Source organism: Magnolia sinica, chromosome 8 (assembly GCF_029962835.1).
Source record: "Magnolia sinica isolate HGM2019 chromosome 8, MsV1, whole genome shotgun sequence".
In the NCBI taxonomy this organism is placed as follows: Eukaryota; Viridiplantae; Streptophyta; class Magnoliopsida; order Magnoliales; family Magnoliaceae; genus Magnolia; species Magnolia sinica.
In genome coordinates this window covers 11759268-11765158 of record NC_080580.1, presented here as the reverse complement: position 1 = coordinate 11765158, position 5891 = coordinate 11759268, and positions in this window count along the sequence as shown.

Sequence of the window (5891 nt, the reverse complement as noted above, 5' to 3'; positions counted from 1 at the left end):
GATGGATGTCGAGCCCAGTAAGACGGACATTATTCTATAGTTTTGGAACTAGTGGCCCACGAACGAGTAGTCTAGAACTTGTTCAGAAAATTGGGGCATTTGTGGAATAAATTAGGTATTGAGATTTCTCGTGGGCAATGATTAGAGTTTGGATTAATTATGTTCATAGTGTGACCTATTTATAGCTAGTGAAAGTGGAGATTTGGTCATGATTACTCTAAATCGTCAGTTCTAGGCTAAAAGAGTAACGGGGTTGATTTGATTTATTGGTCAAGATTCGGGCCTTATCCGACTCGACTTCGGTTAGATCTTTAATTTAGTTATGATTGTCTTTATTAGTTAGCGATGAGTCGGTTAGATTTGGGTCCTATGTGAGTAAATCATGGGGATAAACTTGATGTTCAAGTGATTGAGCGGATTCGTTGGTTTTCTACGGTTGATTAATCAGACTTGTGCGGTTCTTTAATAGTATCACCCGTGTATAAACTAACATTGAGTGCTAATGGTAAGTAAGTGATAATATAAGTTAATTATATTAAAAAAATTAAGAATTTTTGGAGATCCAAAACAGTGAAAATCCAGGACGTTACAATCTACCCCCTTTAAAATCAATTTCGTCTCCGAAATTACCTAAGGATAATAAGTAAAGATTTTTATTATTTCATTTGCCTAAGTTTTATTGATTTCAAGTTTATATGCGTGGTAGGGTGTATACTATTTATACTAGTCTGACTCATTTTAGTTTACCCTCCTTAAAACCTTTTCACCATGATAGTTTACTACAATTTATTTAATTATCTATTTATTTTTAAAGATTTGGATTCATGACGACGATTTCCCTTTATCTAGAGTAAAAGTATTTCTTTTCAATGTTTGACAACACGGAGAGACGATTGTAGTGGGCTTGAACCCGATACGTCGATCATCTACCTGACTAGGGTAAAAGGCTCATTGTATCTCTTCTTCATCTTGGTGGATCCTGGTCTTCTTCTTGGTCAAAGCAGTGAGTCCATTGGTAGTCGCCAAGGATTGAGAATTGGGTTAAGCCGATAATGCTTCGCAAGTGTATACTTCCGTATTTCCGTAATCCAATTATTCTAGACATTGGGAATATCAAATTTTATTAAGAAGTTCAAGTTTCACATTTATAAGATTTTCTATTGGGTATTTTCATTGTAAGTTCTTATTTAATTTATGTTTAACTTACTGGGTAATGAGTCCCCCATGGTGCTTATGATCAAACGATTATCCTACAAAGGTTTCTGATGGCCTAAAGTTTTATATGTATACTATCGTTGTGATCTCATAACCAATGGGTTATGAGAAAATCGTGCTTCGGTTTCAATAATTTCGAGAGGTAATGAAGAATTAGAGGTTCTAAAATATTTCAGAAGTTTGGAGGGATGACGACGGTAAGAAGGGCATGAAAAGGAAAGAGGAAGAACATCGTCTCCTTTACGTGCAATAAACCTTGAATCCATAAGAGAATAAGAACTCATAATATTTTAGTAAAGTCCATTTTGAATACGAACTTAAAGAGTCTTAAACAATCAAACTCAACTCTACTTAAGAGCTATAGTTCAACTATACCAGAAAATACTTGAAATAAAAAAATACACTAAAAATAATTTAATTTAATCATACAAGACAATTTCTGATATAGTTAGAAGTAATTTCTAAAAAGAATCCAAATACTAAAACTCTAATAAAAGATACATCTGGTTCATCGGCAGATCGAGGTTGCAAAATTTTTTGGTTTCATATGTATATTGTTCGTAACATCCTTGCCACTTTTAGCTGCTAAATTATTTTTTTTATAATTTTTTATAGTGATTTATTACTAATTTAAATTTTATTTTATTTCAAGCTTAATAAAAATTATGAAAATTTCAGAAGTACCAGCCATCCAATACCAATGATTTTTTGTTTGTTTCTAAAATACCTCTACTTCTTGTAACGTATTTCATAGTTACAATAACTAAATTAGTTTCTAAATTTTTATAGTAACTTATCAGTAAGTTTACTCATATATTATAAAATTTCATCTCATTTTGAGTTGTAGAAAATTTATTAAAATTCTAGAAGTGACATTTGTTTGAAACTAACGATTTTTTTTTTTTTTTTGTATAATTACAAAATATCTCTATTTCTTATAAGGTTTATTATAATTTTGGTAATTGAATTAATTTTAAAATTTTTATAATATTTTATGATTAAGTTTAAAGTCATCTTACAAAATTTCATATCATTTGAAGTTGTAAATAAATTATTAAAATTCTAGAAGCAACAACTATCTGAAATTAATAATTTTTGGATAGTTGGAAAAACATCTTAAGTTTAACTATATTATAATTTTTATTTTTATTTTTCTTATTTTTATATAAAATTAGACTCATCAAGCTTCAATCTAGTTTTTGAATCACCTAAATCGGAATTGTAACAAAGGAGATATGAATTTTTGAAGTCGACCCAAAATTGTAAGAAATTCTGGCAGGGGCAACGCCAAAACTGGCTCCTCGGGCGGGGGCCATGCGGTCCTCTGGACTGCTGGGCGGGGGCCCCGCCGGCTCCTGGTCTCCCGGTGTGAGAACTCAAAATGGGCATATCTCATAAACTAGAATGAGTTATTCGACGTGCCATATATGAATTTGGAGTAGGAAAAGTTATTCTATCCAAATAACCTAGTTATTTCTCAAGATTCCATCAGATTAATGGTCAAAAATCCATTTTACTTATATTTTTACTATTTATAGTAAGTTTTAGTTTTATTATAGCTCTTCATCCCCTGAGCTTCAAGATTTGCATTTAACATGAAAAGTACTGGAAAATTAAAGAACAAAGTGGTGGAAGGTGAGGATTTAAAGGACTTAAGTTGAAAGGAGGAGTTTAGACTTAGGGATTGGGTGGATTGGACTACCTAAATTTCCTAGTTGGTAGAATCGGGTCTTGCCGTTAAGTTCCCGAGTTCTTGCCCAAGGATGGGCTGAAACATGTCGTAAGGCTCCCAGATCAAATTCTAATATTGTCATACTCTCTCTCCTTACTCTAAGCCTTTCGTAAGTTAGATTCTCCATCTAAGACTCGTCGGTTCAGCACTTGAGGTGAGTCTTATCATTTCAGTATCGCTATTGCGTCCCCTCCTAAGTCAGCAGATGCATTAGTGAGTTAATGACCCATGACCCAATTGATTCCAAACTATTGCTTTGATGCCATCTGTAACAACTCAGGTTTTCAGGGGCCGTGTAGGAACTGGGCCTCTAAATTTTCAGGTGTCGCTTATATCTTAATTATGGCGATTTGTACATAAATCAGTTTAAATGATCAATAAAGGAATCAACTGGAATATAAATCACAACCACAACTAATCTACTGAAATAAATGTAACTAAGAAATACAAGTCTATAGGAATATCAAACGGGTCGCACAAGGTGTCGCCCGACAAAATTTATATAAGAAATGCCCAAAAGAAATGGTGCGCTAGATCTATACTCTATAACCCATAAACAACCCGCACAGTTTACGGTGATCCATCCATAAGCTGGAAGTAGGACAGCTCCTCTTCCCTATCCATGCTCACCTCGCTCGGCTCGTCGAGCTCCGCCTCACCTGCATATAGTAAAGGGTCTGGTTGGTGTTTTAAAACACCGTCCCAGATTGGGAGTGAGTAGCTAACGCAATGGTTACTATTAGCCTTAAGTTACAACAAACATCAATTATATGACGAATTTAATGAAAGGTATACATTCACAGATCCCTAACTAGTCTTGTTAATGCATATGCTTGTATTATGATATGATGCATGACCTCGCAATAACACTCCGTCAAGCGACTTCGTCTAACGATCACGCATGACCAACACTCCCTCATTACGACCTCAATTGTTGAGTCACCAACCTAACTAGTGCGATGCGATCATGATCGTGTTATCTGAGATTTTAATTAATTTCATTCATCTAGCAGATTGAGAAAACTGGTACACCCCACATATCATTGCCCTCAACTGGTTGCGAGGCCAAGGCCCCTCAATGTGTGAGGCTAGGACCCCCGATCCTTGATCCCATCGGGTTCCCCATCCCTGATTTCAAGCACATAGGGGGTACTGAGAAGAGGGATCGCTCGCGGTCACTATGGGGAGGCTCGTCACCCCAGCGTGGGCCGACGGCTCGGACACAGTATCTCATTCCACCATGTCTGGCTCTCGAGTCAGTGGATCGGTTTCAAATGGTTATCAATAGGCTTCAGTGGTTGTAGGGTGCTCCAAGTTCCATACAGGCGTGAGTAGACATGGTTAACAAACATGGTTGGTCAGTAAGTGAAGTAGACCGTGTGAGTTCAGGTGAGTACGTGATAGACGACATCGAGTACAAGTGACCCATGTAGTTCAACTACTGTCACCCATTCGCATCTGCCCAAATCCGCTGGTTTAGCCGCAGATGGTCCTACCAACGGGACCACCTTCTCTCACCTTAGTTCCTTGACCAACCTAGGGGTTTGATGACATTCAATAATATTCCAACAATTCCGGATTCGTCTTCTAACACAAGTAAAGTCATGCACTCATACATCTAATATAAAAAAATTTTCTACAATGCAACTACTAACAAAATACGACATTAACGTGTGTGTGTTGAGTGGGGTTACTGAAGAGACCAAGAACTATACATCATTCATAGGACAAACATATAACAAAGATTAACGCAATCACGCGTGCCACAATCAAGGTTATATTAAAATCATGTATGGGATGAACATGCCACACCAAAATTAAACCCAATCATGTTGAAGAACAAATAAACAACACTTAACCATTTCATGGAATTTAGGGGGACCTATCATGTAGGGTCTTGGTTAGGTTCTCTCTAGATTACTCAAGCACATCATCCTAACATTCATAATAATTAAACTCATAATAAAATTGGTGTTAGGCCACCTAAGGATAATAGTCCGCACCTTGTGACGAACAGCTCGATTCACGGCGCCCGTAGGGTTAAGGTGTTAGGAAATCATTGTTGAAATGCCTAAATAAGCATACAAGCATGTAAGAATTGGAAGGAATTAAATACAAGACTTAAACCTACAAACATAACTCAACACTTACCTTCCATCATCGCCGAATCGACACTAATGAAGGACAATGTTGCTATAGAGGAGATGAGAGGGTGAAGGTGCACAAACCCTCATGCTTCCAAGCTCTCCCTCTCTCTTTTTCCTCTTTTCTCCTCTCTTTCTTCTCCCTTTCTCCCTTTTTTCTTGTTGAAATTCGTATGGGAAGAGGGAGTGCCCAAAAGAAGCCTTTATATAGTGTCAGATTTAGTGTAAATGGCTCCAAGGGCTAGGCTTTTACTATACTAGTCCTATGGGAGGGTCTTTCTAATCTCTAAGGCCCACCATGGGGTGTACATATTGATATACACCGTAGGATAGTTAGCCCTAACGATGATTTACATATGGATATGATCGGCCTGCCATTTGGATGCGCCGATCGACAGATGTAATTAGAAGTCTATTCAACGGTCACCGATGGTCGATCGGGGCCGCGGCTATACGGATAGGAGCAGAAAAATATCCTTACTCCACCTGTGAAGTTTGGTCATAAACCGACGGTCCGAAATCCTCAACTTTGCATAAGAGTGGATGACCAAATTCACTTAAGTTTCAGCTTATTCCTTTAGGGTATTTGCACTTCTCATGCACTCGTCCTTTGGCTCTAGTTGAACAGTTCTAGATAGTACCCAGGTCTGACTCCCGCGATGGACGTCGAGCCAAGTAAGACGGATATTATTCTATAGTTTTGGAACTAGTGGCCCACGAACAAGCAGTCTAGAGCTTGTTCGGAAAATCGGGGCATTTTTGGAATGAATTAGGTATTGAGATTTTTCGTGGGCAATGAT